Consider the following 26342-nt stretch of genomic DNA (forward strand, 5'->3'; position numbering starts at 1 on the left):
GGAGCACCAAGTAGCATGAACCAGGCAATTACTCTGCCAGCACTCAAGCTCCTGATTCACTTTCCCATGTGCTTAAATTTAAAGTTTTGAAAGATCATAGTAGAAATCTCTTGTTCCCAGAGAGCTGAGAAGCTTAAATAGAGGCTGAAATTTGCCCAGTATGTCATTCCAGTTACAACCTCTTTGCTGTGCATTAGAGCAAAATGGGAAGAAGAAAGATACATGATGCAAAATGGTCAAAGGAGAAGGAATAATTTAATTTTTCACTAATAAAAATGGCAAAAATATGAAAGACTGAGCAAAGAAATATTTTGGTTCTATATCTATGTCTATACTAACTGGGTTTTAGAAACAGTATGGAATAATAATAATAATAAAGCCTATTATTCCTATTATTGGAAAAAAAGAACAAACAAAAAAGTTGAAAGAATTCTATTAGATTTTTTTTTTGCTTAACATTTTTTGATTCCAAATTTTAGTGAAATGTGTTAATGTTACAGTTTAAGTCTTGAATGTGAAATGTACAATTCAGATTAGTTAAATGTACAGAAGACTCCTAAACATCACTGGCAGAGCTCTGAATGGAATTAAAAAATGCATGTACAAATTACATCTTATTATTCAACAGATTCATTTTTGCAAGGTTGAATTTTCAGTTATCAAGGTTATCCATCCTTCTGCCCAGACTTACTTGTGAGGGAGATATAGAGCCCCTATTCTTCAGGGATTAAAACTTTTCTGATGAAAGGAACACCACCTCTAAACTCAACTAACATAAGAATGTCATGGTCTCAGGTTATCCTGATGCACAGGTGAGACAGATTACAGAGCAGAATATGATTAGGAAAACTTATTTTTCTGGCTACACGCAAGCACAAGGAATAAACCAATGCTATTTGAAACTCACAGCTCCATTTTAGAGGAAAATATGTATTAAAAAAATAGGAGAGGAAGAAGAAGGCAAAGAATTACAACACTTCCTGCAGAAAGGACTCTTTAATTTTAGTAATCAATAGACTGACCTCCATAAGTGGATAGTTTAAAACTAGAAGCTTAAAAGTTTTGGGATCTGTGGTTTAATTTGGGGTTCCCAGCTGAGGACCAGCTGAGCAACTGCAATACTGTAATTATCATAATTTGCATTTCTGTAATGTCTAGAATCCCCCGATAATACCACATCTCCACAGTACTAGGTGCAGTACATAATGTAGTAAGAGACAATGGGTAGCCTGCAGTGCTTGAAAGGAAGATTAAAAAGAAAACAACACAAAACTAAAAACTAAGTCTGAAATAATGCATTCTTATATAACCTCAGAAAAGAGAGGGAAATAATAGGGAAGAGACTCAAATTAGTTGTGAAAGATCACTTAGGGATCACATAGCCATGTTAAGCAAAAACCAGGCTCTGGATATAACTTCTTATCCAAGTTGTCTCTGTTGTTTGTTAGCAGCTAACCATATCTCAGGTTAATGATCATGGTACACATACATATATATCTACAGCACTATCTGTTGTGAGTGTTCCTGTATGTTTTTCTGTCTATCTGCCCATTTAGTTTTTAGATACTTGCTGCATTCAGCAATAGCCACTGCCAAAGACCACAAAACCATTTGTCCAACACAGTGCAAGTGTTCCTAATTAAATAGATATACCTTCTGTTTATGAAGCTACTCTCATTTAAAAAGACATCTGTACATGGGCATAGGACCTAGAAAAGCATGACTTCAGTAACAAGTTAAACTATACAGTAAAAACATGATGTTGAATTACCTATACAGATAAGCATAAAGCTGAAAAGTTGCTCTGAAGGGAAAAGTATATATGCACTCAAAAAATGAGAAGCATTTTCTCCATATGCAGTTTGTCTGACTGAGATGTTTAAGCATGTTTGGTGAGTGGGGAAACTATTTTTAGGTTCTAATGCCTTATGTAGTTTCCATCTCCTGGTTCCCTCTGATATAAATGGACTCGTACAAACCTAATGCTCTCTTGGGGTTCAGCTCTCTTGGGGTTGTCTGAACACAGAGGAGATTTTTTTGGGATTAATGTTGTGTTTAGGGATAACATTTCCAATGCTGATTAAAGCAGAACAATGTCCAGAATCTTGTAAATGTCAAAGAGAGTTCAGTAGTATTTTCTTAGCTTGGATGATAAACTGTAAATTAAATTCTATTAATATAGGTAGCCAAGCTTACAAATGTTGATGAGCTCATACAATCATAGAATCATAGAATCATAGAGTATCCCGAGTTGGAAGGGACCCATAAGGATCATCAAGTCCAACTCCTGGCACCGCACAGGTCTACCCAAAAGTTTAGACCATGTGACTAAGTGCACAGTCCATTTGCTTCTTAAATTCAGACAGGCTTGGTGCAGTGACTACTTCACTGGGGATCCTGTTCCAGTGTGCGACCACCCTCTCAGTGATGAACCTCTTCCTGATGTCTAGCCTGAACCTCCCCTGCCTCAGCTTGACACCATTCCCTGGAGTCCTATCACTGGTGATTACGGAGAATAGGTCAGCGCCTCCCTCTCCACTCCCCCTTGCGAGGAAGTTGTAGACTGCAATGAGGTCTCCCCTCAGCCTCCTCTTCTCCAGGCTGAACAGGCCCAGTGACCTCAGCCGCTCCTCATATGTCTTCCCCTCTAGGCCCTTCACCACCTTCGTCACCCTCCTCTGGACACTCTCCAACAGTTTAATGTCCTTCTTGTACTGTGGTGCCCAGAACTGCACACAGTACTCAAGATGAGGCCGCACCAGCGCAGAGTAGAATGGGACAATCACCTCCCTCGACCGACTAGCGATGCCGTGCTTGATGCACCCCAGGATACGGTTGGCCCTCCTGGCTGCCAGGGCACACTGCTGGCTCATATTCAACTTGCTGTCAACCACAACCCCCAGATCCCTCTCTGCGGGGCTGCTCTCCAGCGTCTCGTCACCCAGTCTGTATGTATAGCCAGGGTTGCCCCATCCCAGGTGCAGGACCCGGCACTTGCTCTTGTTAAGCATCATGCCGTTGGTGATCGCCCAGCTCTCCAATCTGTCCAGATCTCTCTGCAAGGCCTTTCCACCCTCATCCGAGTCCACAACTCCTCCAAGTTTGGTGTCGTCGGCAAATTTGCTCAAAACACCTTCTAGTCCTACATCCAAATCATTTATAAAAACATTGAAGAGGACTGGCCCTAAAATGGAGCCTTGAGGGACCCCACTAGTGACCATCCGCCAGCCAGATGTGGCCCCATTTACCACAACCCTTTGAGCCTTGCCCGTCAGCCAATTGCTCACCCATCGTATGATGTTTTTGTTTAGCTGTATGCTGGACATTTTGTCCAGTAGGATCCTATGGGAAACTGTGTCAAAAGCTTTCCTGAAATCCAAAAAGATCACATCAGCTGGTTTCCCTTGATCGACCAGATGGGTGATCTTATCATAAAAGGAAATCAAATTCGTTAGGCAGGACCTACCCCTCGTGAACCCATGTTGGCTGGGACCAATGACTGCATTGTCCCCCAGGTGCGCTTCAATAACTTCAAGGATCATCTTCTCCATGATTTTACCAGGCACTGACGTGAGACTGACAGGCCTGTAATTGCTAGGGTCTTCTTTCTTGCCCTTCTTGAAAATTGGCACAACATTTGCCAGCTTCCAGTCCAATGGGACCTCTCCAGATTCCCAAGATCGTTGAAAAATAATTGAGAGAGGTCCCGCAATGATGTCAGCCAGCTCTTTAAGCACCCTGGGATAAATCCCATCCGGACCCATGGACTTGTATGGATCCAGGTGGAGCAGCAAATCCTGCACACGTTCAGGGTCGGTTGGGAGTTTATCATTCCCACCGTCATGGTCCTCCAGCTCAGGGCACCCTGGGTCCCAAAGCCCATCATCAGTGTTGAAGACAGAGGCGAAGAAGGCGTTAAACGTCTCTGCTTTGCCTATGTCCTTGTCTGTGAGGAGACCTTCCCCATCTAGTAGCGGACCTATGTTTTCTTTGGTTCTCCTTTTTCTGTTCACATACCTAAAAAAACCTTTTTTATTGTCTCCCACAGACATGGCCAGCTTCAACTCTAGTTGGGCTTTGGCCACACGAATTTTCTCCCTACAAACACGAACAGCATCCCTGTATTCCTTCCTCGTCGCCTGACCCTCCTTCCAGCAGCCGTACACTTTCTTTTTTCACCTAAGCTCCAGTAGAAGATCCCTGGTCAGCCAGGCCAGCCTTCTGCCCCGCCTGCTTGACTTCCAATATTTTGGAATCGCCTGATCTTGTGCTTTTAGGAGGCAGTGCTTAAAGACTGACCAGCAGTGATGGACGCCAATGCCTTCAAAAGCAGTTTCCCAGGGGACCTTGCTGACTAGTTCCCCGAACAGCCTGAAGTCTGCTTTCCCCACATCCAGGGCTGAAGTTTTGGTGGCAGTTTTCCTTCTGTCACCATAAATTCTAAACTCAACCACTTCATGGTCACTATGACCGAGACGGCCACCAATTGCCACTTCTCCCACAAGACCTTCTCCGGTCTCCAGCAACAGATCTAGGAGGGCACCTTTCCTAGTTGGCTCCCTTAGCACCTGCACCAAGAAGTTATCATCTAGGTGCTTTTTGAACCTCGTGGACTTGCTTGTGTCAGCCGTGTGGTGATCCCAGTTGACGTCTGGCAAGTTGAAATCCCCCATTAGGACAAGGGGAGTTGATCTCGAGGCATCTCTTAGTTCTGCAAAGAATAATTCATCGGCGTTGTTGTCCTGGCCGGGTGGCCTGTAATAGACTCCCACAACGACATCCCCTTTATTTGTTTGTCCCTTAATCCTTACCCAGAGGCTCTCAACTTTGCCATCACCAACTTGAAGTTCCACACAGTCCAGCCCCTGCTTCATGTACATTGCCACCCCTCTGCCTCGCCTACCCTGCCTGTCCCTCTTGAAGAGCCTGTAACCATCTATTGCAACACACCAGCCAGTGGACTCATCCCACCAGGTTTCGCTTATTCTAATGATGTCATAGCTGTGGGACTGGGTCAAGACTTCTAGCTCATCCATTTTATTCCTCATACTGTGTGCATTTGTGTAGAAGCACTTCAAATGCGCCTCCCTACACGCAGCACCTTGTGGAGCAGACCGAAGGACCGCACTAACACACAGTCCCTCTGATTCTAGCGCACCATCCCTTAGCTCATCACCGGCATGCCTGGTTTTATCCCTTTCCCCCTTCGACTCTAGTTTAAAGCCCTATCTGTCAGCCCTGCCAACTCCTGAGCAAAAATCCTCCCTGAGAGAGGCGCATCCCATCTGGTGCCAGCAGGCCCAGTGTCGCGTAAACCTTCCCATGATCGAAAAACCCAAAGTCCTGCCGGTCGCACCAGTCCCGAAGCCATGTATTAATGCGATGAGTCTGCTTGTCAACATCGATCTCCCCTATCGGAAGGACAGAGGCAAACACAACCTGTGCCCCTGAACCTTTAAGTAGTCGCCCTAAAGCCCTAAAGTCCCTTTTGATCGCTCTCGGACTTCTCCTTGCTACCTCGTCATTACCAGCCTGAAAGACCAGTAGCGGGTAGTAGTCGGTGGGCCATACCAGGCAAGTGACTTTCTTAGCGAAGTCTCTCACCCGAGCCCCAGGGAGGCAACAGACTTCCCTGTGGGTTGGGTCCGGTCGGCATATTGGGCCCTCTGTCCCTTTCAAAAGGGAGTCCCCCATGACAATAACCCTTCTTTCTTTCTTGACAGATGATGTAGCAATGTGGGGGGTAGGTTGCCTTGCCTTAGGCACCCTCTCCAACTGGGACAGGCTTTCGTCTACTTCATTGCTCTGACTGTCGTGTTCTAGACCCTCATACCTGTTATATAAGGGTAGATGGGAAGGTGAAGTGGGCAGGGACAGGGCTCGCCTACCACCCCGAACAGGAACCTGCCTCCATTGCCCCCCTTGGCCTAGGTCCCCTCCTACTGCCTGGCGGGATGAGGGAACTATCGTCTTCTGCGTAGCAGGAGACACTTGTGCTGTGGCAGGCTCGTGAGTCTGTCTCAGAGAGGGTAGAGTACACCTCCACCAGTCAATTTCTCTCTCTGACTCCCTGATGCTCCTGAGCCTGCTCACCTCCTCCCGAAGCTCCGCTACCTGGCTGAGCAGCTCTTCAACCTGGGCACACCTCCCACAGGCATACCCACCACTGCTGCTGTCGGATACCGACAGAAGACTCGGACACACCCTGCAGCCCAAGACCTGGATGGCAGTGTGTTTCCCCGAGCCCTCCGTCTGAGTAGCCACATCGCTGACTGCGGCTGGAGAGGCCGCAAGAGATGCGGAGGCCATAGTTTTCTGCCTGGTTGATACCATGGCCAGGTTCCTCGCAAGCAGGTTACAAGTACCGAAGGGAAAGACCGCTGCAAAAGAGCAGCGAGGGGCCCTCCCTGCTCGCCCTGCCTGCGGGAACTGCCGTGCAAACTGCCATGCCACGCCCTGTTTGCCCGTCCTGGTCGCTCGCGCTCCCTAGGGGCTGCCTTTGAACGGCCGGGGAGGGGGCGCTGCTGGCTCCGCCTACGCCTCGTCAGCCTCCCTCGCGAGGGCTGCCGCGTCCTGGCGGCTCCCTCGGCTGCTTCGAGTGGCCTCGATGCCGAAAAAAAGGCGCTGCCTGTCTCGATCCCCCACTCCACTGCAGAACGCGTCTGCCCCGGAGCCGATCGCCTCGGCAAGATCAAACAATTTGCTGCTGTAGTGCCAGTACATACATGACAGACTACTTTTCTCATAGCCTTTTCTAACCTATCATACCTTAAATTAAATTCGCAGTAATATTTAAAAAAATACAGAATTTAGTATTTTCAATTCTTTTCAATTTTCTTCTCTATTTTCTTTATATAATATACATGTAAGAAGGTATTTTGCATAGTTTCAAACAGCAGCAGAAGAATTTAATGAAGAACGATCATTTTCAGGATACTAAATAGAAAAATATCACCTCTCTGAAAAAAAATCCTGTAGTCACTAACATTTTGAGCCTAGAAGACCACTGAGGGAAATTGCCATTCAGTGACAGAGACAGGATAAGTGAATGCTCTGACCTGGTAGATTTGTCTTTATAGTCTTTTTTCTTTTTTTTTTAATCCACATACATTGATTCAGAGCTTAAATACAGTTTCTGTAACTATGCAAGAAAGATCTTACTGCCGAGTTATGTGTTTATGAGCTTGGCAGTAGACAGCAATTTCAGAATTTTGTAAGGATTGTTTCTTCCACAAGAAATGTAGACAGATTCAGCCCCTTTTCTTCAAGAGTCCAGGTCACTGGTTCTTCTTGCAGACACCTGAGTGTAACACATTTCCAGTCATAGGATGGGGTCATTTTTGATCCTTGATATTCTCTCCATAAACACCAGGAGACATTTCCCTAAGGTGGAAGATGGCTCAGTGTCCTCTCATGTTTTTAAGTGAACTTGTTTGATTAAACTCAAAGTTGGCCTAATAAAGAAAAATCTCCCTAGCATAAAAGCTTGTAAAATAGTTTTAAAGTAAAATATAGCTATTTGCAAGTCATTTTCTACATGCATGGGGGGAGAAACAGTGGGAGAAGTGATTCAGAATTAGGTCTATAATGAACCACTAGTTACATTTTGGTAGTGGAGTCACTACTTCATCTTCATTCTAATGTGGTGACTCAATGTCTGGGTTCCATTATTTACTGCTAAATAATGAATATGCCTGTATCTATGATAACATGCAAAGGGTCCAGTTTCTATTTTTATTTTTATTTTTCTGGTTTTAGAAGTCTGATTCATTAAACTTTCATATGCCCTTTTGTAGCCAGTCTTCCATAAATAACAGAGAATTCATATCTCTAGGGCAAAAATTAAAATAAATAAAAATCATTCACTAAAATAATAATTTAAATTCACTTTATTTCCAAAACAAACCCCAGCTCATTCATACACCACCCTCACCTTTTTCTCACTATTGGTCACTAAGCCTCAGTGCAGGATGTTACATGACTACATTCAAGCTCTGAATTTCAATGAAGAGTGCCTGTTGGTCACCAGACTGAAGAGACTATGAAAGAGATGTAAGCACAGCATTTGCAGGAGTGAAGCACAGGTAGCACTGACTAGGAATATTTCGAGTAGTTCAGGTCCAATGGACCTGGGCTCTCAGAAAAGACATTAAGGAATAAATCCAGGATATTTAATGAAGTTTCTGGTTAAAGAGAACTCTACAGTTATCTGCCCTTTGAAATAAGTGAAAGAGAACCATTAGCATCAATATTTGTTATATTTATTCGTTCTATCTAGTCGACTTGTTTCATTAAAGTAATTAAAGTGTTCATTTATATTAACCTACTGCAATTATTTATTTAAATGTGTTATTAAAATCCCTTTTCTGAGTTGTATTTTTTCTTTTTTTCCTTTTTTCCCTTTTTAAAGGACCTATAATTTCTTATCTCTAACCAGAACTGATATTTCTTTACACAGCTGTATGTTTATGGTTATGTAAATACAGATTATTTTCAGCTTCAATAGGTATTTGTAATAGTTGTCACTATATCAGCTCACCTTTGTGTCTTTATCCCCACATGGTTATTCATAGCATCATAGAAGAAGCATTCAAAAGAAGACTCAAAGCGATGTCAAGAAGTAAAGCAGGCTGTCTCTGTGTCCCAAGGATGAGCCAAATCTGACACAACCTATTGTTGTGAATTAACAGTTGTCTACATTTTTTGCAAGACTTTCAAAGTTGGAAACTCCATCATATCCCTACGAAATCATATTCTGGCCCCTAGCTAGACCAACTATTGGAAACATCCTTAACTTGTAATCGATATCTCTTTTACAGCAATTTAAATGAGTAATTTCTTGGCCGATCTGCAATAATAATAATAAAAATAATTCCACCTTTTGAAGGACAAGAGTTGAAAATGCTTTCACATCCCACCCCACCCCTCAAGACATATTTCTAAGCTCTCCAATGTCGTCTTCTTCTAAAATCTCTCCAGATTGTAGACGTATTTCCTGAAGTGTATTACTGAAAACAAGGTGAAAGATTCATCTAAACTGCAAACTCTGGCCTTACAGAGAAAAAATTATCTACCTATTTGATTTTTCCCTGACACATTCCATTATGAGCAGGTGTAGAATTCATGAGATTACTACATTCTTTTTTTCCACGGCACTGAAATAATGAATTAATTCTAATAAATTTCCAACTTTTTATAGCTTTAGTTTTGATATTTGATACTATTTCTTGCAAGAGTACCAACTGCAGTTGGGATGCACATGAAACCCATCAAGAATTTTGACTTTCCATTTGGCAAAAAAAAAGGAAGATTTGAGACAATCAAACCCTGTTCTTAAAATTTTATCGAGGCACAACACTTTGATAGAAGGATGAAAATCTCTTTAACATTTTGTTGCATTGTGTTTTCTACTTTTATTTTTTTTTTATTAGAAAGAGTTGTTCATTGAAAATATTATTGTTTTCTACTTTTATTTTTCTATTAGAAAGAGTTGTTCATTGAAAATATTATTGGAAATTCTTTAAAACTAAAACAGATAAGACCTAACTCATAAGAAACAAAATACTTAACTAGAGCCTTCATTTTTTTAAAGACAGTATTTTACCTTTCCATAAATGTATTCTCTAGGTTAAAAAAAAAATAAGTAGCATATTTGAAAAAGTGATTAAGTTTTGAAAAAAAAATAGATTTCTGAGAATAGAGCTTACAACTGGCTTTGCTTGGTATTCTGTTTCAACTTGCTTATTTGTGTTCTTAAAAGAAAAGCAATAACAAAAATACAAGGTTTCCTGGTGCTCATTTTTGTATGTATTAATGAAACCCTGGGAGTGAAGTGGGTACTCAAGGAACTTCCTGTTCAGTAGTTCAGGGTCACATCAGATAAATCCATTTGAAATTAAATTCTAGGAATCCTTTGGCAGCAAAAAAATAAAATGCACCCAAGACTTCTGTACTGGGTCTGGCTGGGATGGAGTTAACTTTCCCTACAGCAGCCCATCCAGTGCTGTGCTCTGCACTTGTAGCTAGAACAGCCCTGATATGGCACCGATGTTTTGTTTATCGCTGAGCAGTGCTGGCACAGCATTCAGGCTGTCCCTCCACCCCCCGCAAAGGTCAGTAGGCTGGGATGAGCAAGAAGTGAGGAGGGGATGTTGTTAGGAGAGGTGACCTAAACTGACCAAGAGGATATTCCATACCATGTGATGTCATGCTCAGCAATAAAAGCTAGAGGGGAAGAAGAAGAAGGGGGGACTCTCGTGAAAACATTTATATTCCTGAACGACCACTACAAGGATTGGGGTCTTACTTCCCAAGATGTGACTGAACATCACCTGCAGAGCGGAAGTAGAGACCAGTTGTTCTGCCCTTTTGCTTCTGTGCAACCTTTGCCTTTTTTTTTTTCCTTCCCTTTTCCTTTAATTAAACTGCTCTTTCTCTCAACTCATGAGCCTTTTTTTCATCACATTTTCTCCCCCTTTTCTTTTGAGGAGGGGGAAGGAACAAGCAGCACGGTTCTTAGACAGCAGCATAGCTGTCTATTCGTGTGAAACCCCCATAATTTCTTAGCCTTGCGCAGCAGTCAACATTCCATTGGCAGACTGGTCCATCAGACCCAGAAAGGCTCTCTGCAGAAGGAGCTGCACTCTGAGGACACTTTTCAGAGATCGTTTCTGGATCTCCATGCTATCCATGCTCTCCTTGCTTTCACCATTATCCACACGTAACAGTGAAGCACTGAAGGGATGAGACACGGACTTCCGATGGTTCTTGAACAGGAGACATTGCCATTTTTCACTACTACATATTCTTTCCCTGTAGCCCCACGCGCTGTCCACGCACCCGAATCTGTCATACAATTGGTTAGAAACCCTCAGACACACGCCTCGAGCCAGCCAGCAATTGGCCACTGCCCAAAGCTCATCTTTAACACTGTAGCCAAGTTAATTTATCTCGACCTTGCTCAAGTTTTTGGTTCTACCGCTTGTTTCCTCATTATCTCTAACTCAGGGATGTGTGAAACAGCGCAAAGCCACCTGTGAATTCCTTTCCCACAATTCCCCCTTTTTTATTTTCAACCAACCAAATGCTTTCTATAGATTTTTCTGTCAATCACCACAGACACTGCAATAAGCAAGGTACAATAAGCAACAGGGTGAAAAATCACATGCAGAATTACGATTGTAAAGTAGCGTGCCTACTAGAATCTACATCAGTCAACAAGCCACTAAGCGCTAGGGATGATGCTTCGCAGCAATGCTGCTTCTCGCTCGCACAGCACAATCACACAAAGAGGCCTCTTGCACTTCTCATTCATACCACAAGAAAATATCACTTAAAATAATTTGTCTGTGGCTTCAGGAGGTCCTTGTCTACTCCCGTGGTGAGCGGCTGAGAGTGGAGACCCCTCCGAGGAAAATGCTCGGGGTGCACCTAGGGGCGTCCGTTCCACAGTCGATCCCACAGCTGAGCAGAGCGGCTCCTGGCGCAAGGAAGGCTGCTATTATAGCTTTGTGTAATTACACCAAAGAGATGCATTGCAATAAGGAGCAAGTGTGGCGTTGACCATTTGTTTCATGATTTGTTTTTTTGCCCGAGCAATTAAACCTTACACATGGTGTTGCTGTTTCACATCCCAGGATATCTAATTCCTGTGGCTCTAGGGGTGCTTGTGTCCAGTCTTTGTTATCTGCCAGGTTCCCCACCAGACATGTCGTAAACGGGTCGTTAGCACTAGCCAGGGACAGGCACATCGCTTCTTGTCCTGTCATGTTGGCGAGGGTGATCCAGATGTTGCGGCGTGGTTGGATGGAGACCCAGGGCTGGCAATAACCAATGACAGCGGCGACTGTGAGGAGGAGGCCAACCATGGTCTTACCCCCCCTTGCTGGTACCCATCTTGGTCCGTGACCTGTGGAGACACAAGCATACCCTCGACCCCAAGTTATTAGAGGCTGGGGTCCCTCCCAAAGGCCTGTATTTAATTTTTTTTACCATTACTAAGGCCTGCTCTGATTGTGGCACCTGTGACAGAGCGGAATTCATATTTTTGTAATGTTTTACTATGGGCGGTACCTCTTTGTGAGGAAAGGGTAATGAGAGGTGATTCATTACATAAAGTGCCTTTCCCAACCTGTTCTGTGGTGTTTCCTGGGTGTCTCCCCCTTTTTGTTTATTTAGCAGTGTTTTCAAGGTGCGATGTGTGCTCTCTACAATGGCTTGACCCGTGGGGGAATGAGGAATGCCTGTGATGTGTCGGATACCCAAGTTTGAAAAAAGGTTTGAAGGGAATGACTACCATAGGTGGGGCTACTGTCGGGTTTTATGTCCTTTGGGATGCCTAGCACTGTGAAAGCGACATGGAAGTGAGCCTGGACGTGGCGGCTAGTTTCACCCACCGCAACTGTCACCCAAATAGCATGAGAGAAAATATCTACCGATACGTGAACATATTTCAAGCGACCAAATTCTGGAATATGCGTTACGTCGTTCTGACATAACTGTAAGGACCGTAGACCTCTATGGTTTACCATTAAAGACGGGGTCGAAACATGTTGTTGACAATCAGGACATGTTTGGACAATCAATTTAGCATCAGTGATCGATATAGCGAATTGTTTCGCCAAGGCTTTGGCGGATTGATGGAAAAAGGCATGGGATAACTGTGCTTGCTCCAGCATCTTAGGCACCGGGGCAGTCAGGGTCATATTAGTTAGCTGGTCAGCACGTGCGTTACCCTCTGCAAAGATACCAGATAACACGGTGTGGCTCTGCATGTGAATAATACAATATGGGTGCACTTGCTGCTCTACCAAAAATAACAGCTCTTTAAATTTTAGAAACAAGTTTTCCTTTGGGATATGTCTCAAATGTGCCCTCTCAATGTGCTGAGTGACACTTAGAGCATATTGCAAGTCCGATACAATATTCAAAGGTACTAGGTTTTTCTTTTTTTTTCCTTTTTTCTTTTTTTCTTCTTTTTTTGTTTTCTTTTTTTCTTTTTTCTTTTTTCTCTTTTTTTTATTTATTTAACACATTTTTATTGAGAGTGCAGCACAGATACTTTCCCTGAAACAATTACTTCAAAACATTTATGAACGTAAATTGTCAAAAATATGCTAACAAACTTACTTAAATACATACATTTTAAAAAAAAATCTGAAAAACAAATATTTAACAGCCTAAGACACATTCACAATGTAATTTCTCCATCATTTATGTTTTTTATCTCTAACACAAGAGGACACAAGTCTGAAAATCTGCATATATTAAGCTATCACAGAGCATAGAAAATATATGAAGAAGTTATCACAGATTTGGGGTAGGAGGTTTAAAGAAACCCATCTTCCAGCAGCATCGGACAATAAATGGCACAGAAACTATAGTAATGCTGAGTCGTAGTGGAGCAAACAATTTGTGAATAGCATATGCCAACAGAAATGTGCCTGTACTAGCAGCCCTTTTAGATTGCAGTGGTGATTCACTGAAACCAAGTTTGAAGAGAACTGCAGTCATATCCACACCACTTGACACAGCCAGGTAGAAGATTCCTAGAGATACTAATGAAATTCCAACATGGAATGAATCCCCTACAGCACCACATTCTCTGAGAACTTTTTTCAGCTGCTGGGATTTATTGAGTTTGTGTTCACTGCTGAGATCTGTGGCTGCCTTTTCAGGGGATCCACCCACATCCTTGGCCGAGCTGCCGGCGGCGGCCCGCAGCGCCAGCAGAGGGGCCGGCGGGCTGGGGGGGGGGGGGGGGGGCGATCCGGGGTGGCGGGGGGGCAGCAGCGGCGGCGGCGGTGGTCGGCGGCAAGCGGGAAGGCGGCGAGAGGGGAGGCGGCGGCGGCGCTTGCGGCCGTGCGGGCTGTCGCGGAGCGCGGGCGGTGCGCGGCTCTGCCCGGCCTCGCAGGGCGGACAGAGCGGGGGCCCGCGGCGCGGCGGGTCCGGGCGCAGCAGCAGGCGGAACATGACAGCGCCCGGTGCGTGCGGGCGGGCCCCCAAACCGGAGGAACGCAGCAGCCGGCGGCGGGTGCCCGGAGCTGACAGCGGGGCGGGCGGCGGCGCTGGCGGCAATCGTACGGCACCAACAATTGACCAGTCATAACATTTTCTAACAGTGACTGAGTAAGTGGTGCATGTAATCCATATGTAGTCACAGTCTTTCTTAATTCTTTAATTAGGTCCCAGTGGAAGGCATTATATTCATTTGGACCGTTGGGTCGCACCTGCACCGGGAAAGCCATTCCCACCGGGTCCCCGTCCTTTAGCGCTTCCCGGCGCACCAGCTCCCATCGTTCCCGCGGGTCGAAAGCTCGGGCCCCCAGGGAGGCATTATCGGGGGCAGGCAAGGCGGGAGCCGGGGGGGTCAGCGGGGAGGGGCTCTGCGGCGGCGGTCCGCGGCCCTCTTCCTTGTCATCCCCCAGGTCTATCAAATTGCACTGCTCTGGTGACCTTGCAGGCTCTGATCTCGGTTTGGCTGCTGTTATTGCCTGTGCAGCAGCGTTCTGTTCTGCCTGCCACTATCTTGAAGTCTCTGTCACCAGCCGCCATGTAGTCATCACCTCAGCAGCATTAGTATCCCCACGGGACGCTGCTTCCCATGTTTTTTTCCCCGCTTGGTCCCAATTTTCTACATCAAATACTGCAGGAGCCATTGAGGGGAACCCTTGTTTTTGCAAAAAATTCAATAATAGCTTTATCTCAAACGGATCATTTTTTACTCCCCTGTCTATTAGGAGTTGCGTTAGTAGTTTCACTATAGCCTCTTCCTCTGCCGAAAGGCTAGCTCCCATGATCAATGCCCAGCCGCTCACCTGTCCTTCAGGTGATGTCCCAGGGTTGAAGCTGCAGTCCAGCTGCGAGCTTGACTCGTTCTGCTGGGTTCCCTTCAGACACTCATGCAGCGCTGCTCCTATCACGTCGGGGTCACCATTTGAAGGGATGCAAGACACGGACTCCTGATGGCTCTTGAACAGGAGACATTTATTGCCCTTTTTGACTACTACATATACTTTCCCTGTAGCCCCATGCGCTGTCCACACACTTGAATCTGTCATACAATTGGTTAGAGACCCTCAGATGCGCCTCGAGCCAGCCAGCAATTGGCCACTGCCCAAAGCTCATCTTTAACACTGTAACCAATTTACTTCATCTCGACCTTGCTCAAGTTTTTGGTTCTACCGCTGTTCGCATTATCTCTAAATCAGGGATGTGTGAAACAGCACAAAGCTCCCTGCGAATTCCTTTCCCACAGACAGACAGAAAGAAATCACATTAAAAAGATAGGTACAGCAACCTTTGAACAGCACAATTATGTCAAACTTAAGAGGCGGGTTACCAATCAGCAATGTGACAACTGAATCCATTGTTGCAGACAAAATGCTGTAGTAAACATTCAAGAGACAGGGAAGGGAGTGGGGAGGAGGAAGAGAAAGAGGGAGATATTAAATTTGATCACTTTAGGATTGAATTAAAGATTGTTTGGGAGCTACTTTCATTTTCATTTTAATATTATTAGGAGATGTAACAGGCTTTGACACTGAATGCTATGCTTTCCATCGGTTGCAGAAGTTGCCTGGAGAAGCACTGGGGAGTGGGAAGGAACTGATCAGATTCTTTCTTTTTCATATGGGAGGGAAAAAGTTGTGTGACATTTACAAAGTCATCTATCATCTGAACAATGGGCTGGAAGACAAGTTCCTACACTTCATGCTTTATGTCTTTTTTTTTTTAACCCATACACATCCATTTTTGTTGGCCAGAGAATAAATGGAAAACTATGTATTTCCAGTAATGAAAAACAGTTCTTCCTAATTTATACAGAAACTCTTTGTCCCTCTCCCCGTTCACTCATTCCTCAAGTGTATTATTCTCTCTGTATTAAACCCATTTTCTGTAGATTTTTCAAATGAAAGCATGGAGTGGTACCTGAACTGTCACTAACCTACCAGCATCAAAAAAAACCTTGTCAATATATGTTAAAGCATTTTGCAGATAGTTGCAATAATAGGATTTGAAATTTATTACCTGTCTTGTTCTGGGGTTTTGTTTTTCTTTTTGATGAGGAATCCGAGACAGAGAGAAACATGGTGATGATCGGTGTGGTGATCGGTGGTGCAGTCTGGCTAGAGACCTGTGACTAGTGGTGTTCCCCAGGGGTCAGTGCTGGGCCCGGTCTTGTTCAACATCTTCATCGACGACCTTGATGAGGGAATAGTGTCTGCCCTCAGCAAGTACACCGATGATACAAAGCTGGGAGGAGTGGCTGACACGCCAGAAGGCTGTGCTGACATTCAGTGAGACCTGGACAGGCTGGAGAGCTGGGCAGGAAGAAACCAAATGAAGTTTAACAAGAGCAAGTGTAGAGTCCTGCACCTGGGAAGGAACAACCACACGTATCAGTACAGGCTGGGGGATGACCTGCTGGAGAGGAGCTCCGCGGAGAAGGACCTGGGGGTCCTGGTGGACGACAGGTTGGCCATGAGCCAGCAGTGTGCCCTCGTGGCCAAGAAGGCCAATGGGATCCTGGCGTGCATTAAAAGGAGCGTGGCCAGCAGGTCAAGGGAGGTGATCCTCCCCCTCTACTCTGCCCTGGTCAGGCCTCACCTGGAGTACTGTGTCCAGTTCTGGGCTCCCTGGTACAAAAAAGACAGGGATCTCCTGGAAGGAGTCCAGTGAAGTGCAACAAAGATGATACAGGGCCTGGAACATCTTCCCTATGAGTAAAGGCTGAGAGACCTGGGTCTGTTCAGCCTGGAGAAAAGAAGACTGAGAGGGAATCTTGTCAATGTTTACAAATATCTTAAGTGTGGGAGACAGAGGGATTTGGCCAACCACTTTTCAGTGGTTTGTGGGGACAGGACAAGGGGTAATGGCCACAAAATGGATCACAGGACATTCCGCACCAACATGGAAAAGAACTTCTTCACAGTGAGGGTGACGGAGCACTGGAACAGGCTGCCCAGGGAGGTTGTGGAGTCTCCTTCTCTGGAGATATTCAAGGCCCGTCTGGATGCCTACCTGGGCAGCCTGCTCTAAGGAACCTGCTTTGGCAGGGGGGGGTTGGACCCGATGATCTCTTGAGGTCCCTTCCAACCCCTACAATTCTATGATTCTGTGATTCTGTGACATGGAGTGTATTAACTGGAGTCAAATAGTGAAATAACAGTGAATCAGGGAGTGCTATAAGCCAGTGCTATGCTCTTCACAAGGGATTATGAACATACATGTAAAAGACATCTAACAGAACTAGGGCTTGACTGTATGCTTTCAAGGAGGTTTCTTTTCTTTTCTTTTCTTTTCTTTTCTTTTCTTTTCTTTTCTTTTCTTTTCTTTTCTTTTCTTTTCTTTTCTTTTCTTTTCTTTTCTTTTCTTTTCTTTTCTTTTCTTTTCTTTTCTTTTCTTTTCTTTTCTTTTCTTTTCTTTTCTTTTCTTTTCTTTTCTTTTCTTTTCTTTTCTTTTCTTTTCTTTTCTTTTCTTTTCTTTTCTTTTCTTTTCTCTTTTCTCTTTTCTCTTTCCTTTCCTTTCCTTTCCTTTCCTTTCCTTTCCTTTCCTTTCCTTTCCTTTCCTTTCCTTTCCTTTCCTTTCCTTTCCTTTCCTTTCCTTTCCTTTCCTTTCCTTTCCTTTCCTTTCCTTTCCCTTTCCTTTCCTTTCCTTTCCTTTTCAGTTGCTCTTCTCTTTTCATTGATTTCATCCCAAATCCCAGGACAGACTATCAAGTGTCATTAAAGGCTTATTAGGGTTACTGAACAGGGTTCCTCCTCCACTGCTGGAGGAGGAAAAGAGGTGTCTAAGGATGCTGGGTGTCTGTAATGGGTCTATCAGAGCAGAGGAATACAGGAGAGCCAAAATTGTTGTGGGACCAGGCCAGGTGTGAGGCTTGTCACTAAGCAAGACACTGAGGTCCCCGATATTCTTTACTTTTCTATCCTTATTGCCTTCTTAATGCAGAGGGGTGTCAAACTGATCTTGCAGAGTCACCAGTACATTGTCTTAGGCTTTACTGTGTGGGTGGAGGAATGAAAATATTACTTCTTCCTCTATTTTAAGGCTACAGAAAGTAGAGGTGGGTGAAGGAGAGGATCTGGGATGGAACACTCCTTACTCTGACCTCTCTGTGGTCAGTGAGTGAAGAGGACTAACCTACCCCACAGAAGTGTTGAAATGAGTGCAGCATAAGCAGCTGAATGTTTCTGAATGGCATTAATCTTCCTTCCTTTCCTCAAATACGGCACCTAGGATATCAGGTACACCCACAGTCTTTCACCAGAGTTGGTCTGCAACGGCTTCTTGCTCTAAATGTGGAACAGCTTCTTTGGTGACAATACTGTTTATGGCAAGCAGGATAAGAAATCAGTCGGTTTAAGGATTGATGGTACATTGCCAGTCACATCCCAGCCTGAGGAAACATGGATGTTTCTGTTAAAATCAAACACCTTCCCAGAGGGAGACTACATGTCTCATTTTCTCATGGAAATCGTCTCATCAGTGCAGTAATTCAGCATGTCTCAAATATTTCAGATTAGAAAGGACAGCTATAATCCTTTTCTTTTCCTTCTTTCCCAGAGGAGAGAAATTGCTTGATTTGTCAAGCTGTGTCTGTTTCTCTGTAGGTGCTTATGTGAAGAAATTATTGAGGTAGAGTTGAGTTTTGTACTTGGATTTGAAAGTGGTTTGTCTGAAAGAGTTGACCAGCCTATAAAAGCAGCATAATTTGAGAAAAATCACTGGTCAGACAAAAATGTGAATACAGGGACCTTTCACATTATTATTGCAGTGATTAGTGGATAGAAGGCTGATTTCTTATCTTCATTATTTCTGCTTAACCCAATGTCCATGGATCATGAAAAACAGAACTCAGGACCTGAGCTATTGATTTCAGTTGCTGACAAGATTGATTTATTTGTTTATTCCCTGTGTGGATGACACTGTTACTAAGTTGAATAGTCATGTTTGGTTTTAGTCTTTCTTCCACGTACCTTGGTTTATCTAAGAATGGTTTAGTATAGTATAATAGTATTTGCCAGCTGATAAATAACATCACACTTGGTATAGCCGGTAACCCAATAGGCTGGACTTCTTCATATGGCCAGGGCTTGCTTTGAAACTGTCATCTGAAGTGGACAGAATGGTTGGAGCCATACATCTCCAAAGACTGCAACAGAAGAGAGTGTAGCCTAATCTGGCTGACTTCTGAATAAATAGGTTTTCCCCATTCTGGCTTTGAAACAAATGTTGGTGCCTTACCTGCCTGCCTATAGCAAAGTTTAAGGCATTTAAGTCCTAGCTGAATAGACCACTATCCTTAGTAGTCTTTCAGATAGTTAATGGGTTTTCATTTTCTGGGTGCTGGAGGTACATAGTTCTTTTTGCCACATCTAACACCTGGGATCACAGCTCTGTAATCTCTGACCTAGGTAACCTGAGTAATTGTTTTTTAACTACAGTATCTTTAGAGCAGCTCCACGATCAGTATTAACCTAAGTCAGTGGTAAGACTCATGCCCTTGACTTGAATGAGATCTAGAGTCCAGCTGGGCCACAATGATCTCTGAATCAAGCTTCATCAATGCAGAAAATAGTTACAAGAATTTTATGCTCTTATAACCCAAACTGCTATCTATCCATCAGACTTTTTTAGAAAAATCAATGCTTTTATGTTTATAGTTCAGATGACATCTATCCCATGAGATCCCCTTGTTTCTGCCCTGAATTATTGCCTTTCAATAGAGCAATATTAGCTAAGACTGTCTCTGTCAAAGTTCATTACAACTGTTACATAACTTATCTGCAGATAGATCCAAGCAAATGTAATCATTTATTCTTCTAAAACTCTGAATTTAAAACCAGTAGAAATAATTACCATTGTTCTAAATAGAGGAAAGGCTGTTCGAGCTAAGATTTTACATCTTTGGGTCAAATCTGTTGCAGGTGTACATTGAAGACTAGGGCAAGAATTAACCTAGCTAAAGAGTGGAGCCAGCCTTGCCAGTGAGCCTGGTTCCTAAGAGCAGCAAAAAAAGCCTCAAGCCAGCTGTTCTGCGTGGCTTATCATGAACCACATGCCTTTGATCAGAAAAGAGGGGCTGAGATGTGCTGAGGTTTATTAACTGCAGGTGTAACATCCAAGTGTGCTCTCCCCGGAGGAACTTCACAGCCTGTAGTGACACCAGTGGGATTACAGCAGCAATACACATGGCCCACCACCTTTCAAAGCCATCATGTAAATACCAAGTTTCATTTCCAGTAATGACACTGCAGGTAGATAGCTAAAATGGGTTACCCACATGGGAGGACCAGGAGATGTTTATGGCTTCACATCATTGTTTCTTGTCTGTGTGCTTCATGCTCTTTTATCATGGCTACACACTTTCCATTTGCTGCTTCTCCCTGAAGTACAAATCTCTTCCCTCAATTTACTCCCTTGAACCTCATTTTCTGTTATTTTAACTTCTACTCTTAGCACTATCTATGCTTCATCAATAAATCTCTCCTACTCATTTATCTCCCTGAGAATCTCAGTTCCTATTTCTATCACTTTTGCTCTCTACCAAGAACTCATTTTCTTGTTTGACATCCCAGCACATTTAATCACAATGTGGAATAGGGAGAAGCTTTCCTTCAGTATGGTTGTCACAGCACAGAGAAAAATTTGTTGCCAACAATGGCAATGAATAAACCTTTCCAATGATCATTATCATGATGAAGTGATATATTTAACAGATCCCAGAGGCCTTAACCCACTTCAGAACATTATTATGGAGGTGGTGAAATTGGAGTTGGCACTTTGGTTGTCAGACTCGGGTTCTCTCCATTCTTGAGGGATTTTTTTTAGAAAAGTAAACAGCTAAACTGCAGATTTATACAAAGTACCAGCTCTGTCTCCTTCCTTTACCAGATATCAGTTCCCATTTGGACCTACAGGGGACACAAAAAGACAGCTACACATTGAACAGCTCCTGAAGTAAACATGCCATTATGTTCAGTATATTGGTTAGGTTTCCCTCCCATTTTAAATTATAAAGGTGTACCTAGCTCTGTTCCAGACTAATTCCATCTTACATACAGTTTGAAACTCACTGTACATGACTTTGCAAGGAAAAGACAGCAAGGAATTGGGCTATATATTACACAAAAAATAAACGTGCACTTGTGTATAAGACACTGTTTTCTTTATCATCATCACTCTGTACTGGAAAGGCTTGGCCTAAATGTACTCCATTTAGGAAAAATAGTCTTTTCAGTCAAAAGCTCCAGGAGATTTTAGATAGGTGATGTACACTACGCTCTCAGTTAAATGTGGCCAGAATGTCATTCGCAGTATTCACAACTATTTGTTGTACATGCACAAAAACTACTTTGGTATTTTCAGAGAACACAGTATTTATTAAAGATATTTAATTCATTAACTGGCTCATTTGTAAATAGTGTGACTTGGGCATGCCACACCGCTGTATTCTGTTAAACTGATAGACTAGCTACTATGTAGAGCATTAGACTTGTTTTCACTTACTGTGAAAAATCAGAAATCATTTTTTTACACAATTTGAAAGTTACAAAAAGAAGGACAAATGGAAATTACAAGGAGGGTCCTCACCTGGATCTTTTCTGATAAAAGACAGTTTGTATATACGAAATATTGATATTGCTGCAATATGCAGAATGATAGGTGTTTTAGAAGTAGGACATTTATCTAACACAGCAAATGTAAGTCGAGATCTACATAGAGAAGATTTCATACGTCTCTAGATCCAGTTTCGTCTCCTTTGTTTACCGGAGACTGAATTGGCCTGAAATTGTGTTCAATAATCAGAGACATCTAGTGGCTGACTGATAAACTGCAGATAAGCATAAGTACGCAGTTCTTTCATAATCGCTCAAGACACATAAAACAAATAGCTTCAGCTCTCTTGACGATTTAAGGATTCCTTTATCCCAGTCTTGCCAAGTGGGATACTAGGATACTGTTCATCTCTTTGAAAGAAACCTTTCCCTACTCGCCAAACATCAAGTGATGCTTCAGAGATCCCTTCCTGTAATTCTCTCGAGAGAAAGTTTAGGTCTCCTCTTCTGCCTCTTTGGTCTATGCTTTGCCTAGTATATTCCTGTCTAACCACTCAAAATGCATTTCAGCAAACAAACAAATAAAAATAAAAAGGCTACGCAGAAAAAATTGATGCATATTTTCTGACACTGAAAAATCATGTGAAGTTTCTCACCGTGGAGAATCATAGGGCTAAGGTTACTCTCATAACAATAAACAATTCTTTTTATTTCTTTTCACATTTTCTTTTATTTTCTTTCCTTTACTTTGAAATTTTCCTGTCATTTTGCTGCTGATGAGAAGAGCAAATACAAATATTGCTTTCTGGTTTTCCACCTTTTTTTTTACTAGAAAATTGTCCTGATTCACTGTCCAGGTTTTGTTCGGTTCTGAAATTTGGTTTTGAAAAAAAAGTAGTCTTGCCTACCCTTGGCAGGCTAGTTGCTGATGCAAATCCATAGACTATATATAATTAACCCTACACATTCTGCTTGTCAGTTGTAATTGGCATTTTCTTTCCAGGAAATGCATTTGTAGCTGTCTGCTCAGTTTTATAGGGAGTGTGCTTATGTCTAAAAATAAGAAATGAATGTATCCATTTTGTTGTTTTGGAAAAAACATAATGGAGTTGTTTAGATATGATTTTAAAGGTATTTTTTTTCTTTTTCCTAAGGAATTCCTTTTGCAACACAGCTGAAATAAGGGAAAAAGCAGTGACCCCTTTCAGCATGAGATACCCCTGCCTGCATAGAGGAAAAATAAGGCTCAAGCTCCAAAGTAGTGCCCCGAGGGAAGAGAAACACCTCATGTGAAGCAGCTGGCACAGGCACACCACAAGTTTCAGTCTAGACAAATCCCCACTTTCCCTCAAAGCAAACAAACTCCAAAATCACTCAGAACAAACACACTCCAGTCCAAAGCCAGTCAAGACAGCAAGCAAATACACTCCAGAAAACACCAGGCAATGAGTCCTGAACTCAGTTTAAACACAGGCACAGCAGATCAGCAAACACTCTCTTCCCATTATGGAAAACAAACACAGGAGGCAGCCACACTGCTCACCCCTGCAGTCCTGGCCCAGGAAGGAGGGCCACGTCTTCCCCCTGCTGTATTGTTCTCAGTGTGGCTGGCTTCCTGACCAGGAAAGGAAATATTGATGTAACTCTGCCGATGAGAGTTCTTTGTGTGCTCTTTCTATCATTATAATTGGGATTTTATTTGAGTGGAAACAGCTTTCCAAAAAAGGACCTGGGGTGGTCCTGGTGGATAGGTTGACCTTGAGCCAAAAATGTGCCCTTGCAAACAAGAATAGCCTACTGGGCAGCATTCTGGCAGAGCATAGAGAGACATTCATAGAGACATTGGTGGAGCTGAGGCTGATCTCTGGGGAGAAAAGACTTATTTTTTCATTGTCTTTGACTACCTCATGAGTACTTAGAAAAATCTGGAGTCAGGTTATTCTTAGAAGTGTCCAGTGAAAGGATAAGAGATAACAGCCAGCAAGTGGAATTGCAATATAAGGGGGAAAAAAAGTAATATAAAAGGAAAAAAAAGTGTGATCAAACATTGAAACAGAAAAACAAAACAAACAATCAAACAAAAATCAATATTGAAACTGCAGAGAGGTTGTGGGCTTTCCATTCTTGACAACATTTACAAAATGATTGAACAAGGCTCTGACAACCAAATGTAACTTTGATGTCCTCTGCTTTGGGAGGAATGTTGGACCAGGTGAATTACTGCTAGCTTTTAGTTGAAAGGAATGTCCTTTTAGTTAGGATAAACTTCTTAGACAGACCTCTCAAATCTTAAACATTAATAATTTTACCACCTCAGTACATAGATTTCAGTCTGTAAAAGATTAAAAAGAAAGAATAAATCTCAGTGCCTCTCACAGCTTGAACCTACCTTATTTTCCTAAATTAGGTTCTGTAAATGAGTTGTGGCAGAGCACTCTGCTAGGAGATGGGAAATCTAGGGTCCCTTCCTTCTTTGGAGTGAAAAGGTCCAAATGTATATCTTTCCTCTGGAAGGAGAAACTCTCTCATTTTCCTCCTCAGGGTAAATAAAAGTATTCATCTTTCTATTCAACTTTCTTTTCTCCATGCTGTATAACTGCTGAGCTAAACAGATGAGGAAGACAAGGGCCAGGAGGAAAACAGGGGGCCCAAAATAGGAAGTGCAAAGCTAACAACACAGGTTTCCTCAGTCTGTCTAACATTTTGTTATAATTCCTTCTTCTTGTTTCAGATTAAACTTTCTGAAGAGAAACTGAGCTGAAAAATGTGTTGTATGCAGACAGCACTAGCAATACAAGAGCTTCTCTGCTGGATGTAACAGGCTTCACTTTCTAGTGTCATACACAACAGTGCCGTGTACCTACAATGGTAGCTTCAAGAAGCCTTGCAAGAGCTAACAGAAATATTTCTGCTGTCCTGCAAGAAGTGTATCATTGTCATATAAGCAGGGGGGACAGGGCTGAATTTTACTTGTTTCTCTGGGATTAAACACATTACAGGCTCAAACTTTTACTGAAGTTGTTAAAACCCCTTTTTCCAGCATAAGCATTGTAGGATCAGTCATTAAGACTGAAAAAAACTTTCATCTTTATTTTCCAAATTCCTTTTCTCTGAGCCTTTTACAGGTTTCTTAAAATCTGTGATTTTACAAAGCCCAGATAAGTGAACATTCACAGAGCTTTTATGACACATTTAGGACATACTTCTGCCATCTAAGGCTATTTATACAAATAAACCTTGCTCACGTGAGTAAGCATAAAACAAGAGTTTGCATTTGCAGGACTACTTCTAGAGATATGTCTTCATCATACTTGGAAAACCATATGCTGAGTCAGAGGGCACAGGTTATCTCTAAAGTAGGAGACAAGAAACCATCTCAGCTATTATGCTCCAAAGTAGGCCTCATAAACTCGGGCTCAGAAGTGTGCATGCTTCTACATCTTCCTGCAAGCTCCTTTTGCTTGTCTAGAACATCCAGCAGACTGTCATGTGGATAAACCTACGATACATTTGCATCCCAAACCAACTGGACAAGGTGCTTCACTGTATTCAGTGTTATGCCTGGAAGCAGACTTTGCATGTATGTCTTTTTCCTTCACCGTTACAAAATACTTTCAGCAGAAAAAAAAAATAATCACATGCCAAATTTGATGCAGGAACTGAAAGATCTGTCTGAATGAGATCTTACTTTGCATGTCCTCATTGGTGTGGCTCTTCTGAAGACCACAGATAGCAAATACAGAGATTTATGATGTGGTCATGAAAATAGCCTGTTTTCCCAAGGCGAACCAATACCCATGATGAATTTACTGGTTCTTTCTTGTGTTTTATGTTTTTAACAGATAAATTAATTTCTCCAACAGAAATACCAAAGAAACCTTTTGAAAGAGATATTCTGATGTGGTTTGTATAGGAGTAAGACTTTCACATGTGCACAGGCAGGCAGCCATGGAGGGAAAAAACAATAGGAGTGAGCTGCAGTTATGGTGCATGTTATTTCCTTAAACAAATTCAGATGGCTTATGTGTGCTTGTTACTGTTAGGTACCAGTCTGTAACAGTGTCAATATACCTGCCATTTAAAACACTTAGAGTGGAAGGTGCTGGAGAAAAAGAGGCACTAACTTAGAAGTCCTTGCCTCAAAGAATAGACTATAGGACCTCTATGGTACCTCAGCTGTTCCAAAGGATGAAATAAAAGTATAAGGCACCTCAAAGAGAGTTTTCACAAAGAAAAATCAAGGGATGAGAAAGGAGAAGGAAAAAAAAAAGAATACTGGGGTTTGTCAGAAAATCTTGGCCATATGGCCATATGTCAAGCTAAGACTCCTGATCAACACTGCAGGTAGCTGCCTTCAATCGCTTGGTATCTGGTACCCAGGACCCCTCATCAAGGGCAGTCTCATACATCTCCTCTTTGAATTAAATTCATATGGCTCACTTTTTTAAGGGAGGCAAGGGGTGTGTCCAGGTTTCAGCTAGGATAGAGTTGTTGTTATTATTATTATTATTATTATTATTATTTTCCTGTCTTAATAAACTGTCTTTATCTCAACCCATTGGCTTCATTTTCCTGTTTCTCTCCCCCATCCCAGAGAGGGAGGGGGGAAGGGTGAGCGAGCAGCTGTGTGGTGCTTAGCTGCCGGCCGGGTTAAACCACAACAGGGTGTTTTACCACACACCTCTCTTCTGATCTCTCAGTGGCTATGACATTCTCCGGAAACCTAAAATCTCAAATCTGTTGCTCTGCCCCTTGCTGCAGCAGCCACCCTTTGGGCTG

At 42.9% G+C, this 26342-nt stretch overlaps 1 long non-coding RNA gene across 1 annotated transcript; it reads left to right on the forward strand.

Annotated features, from left to right (window-relative positions):
- The first annotated feature begins 14038 nt into the window (after nucleotides 1-14038).
- LOC310888639 lies at nucleotides 14039-26117 on the forward strand. The gene is made up of 3 exons (XR_014575987.1): nucleotides 14039-14127; nucleotides 24295-24397; nucleotides 24490-26117. It is a non-coding gene; the product is annotated as an uncharacterized lncRNA (long non-coding RNA).
- The last annotated feature ends 225 nt before the right edge of the window (nucleotides 26118-26342 follow it).

Source organism: Anser anser (assembly GCF_964211835.1).
Source record: "Anser anser genome assembly, chromosome: W".
In the NCBI taxonomy this organism is placed as follows: Eukaryota; Metazoa; Chordata; class Aves; order Anseriformes; family Anatidae; genus Anser; species Anser anser.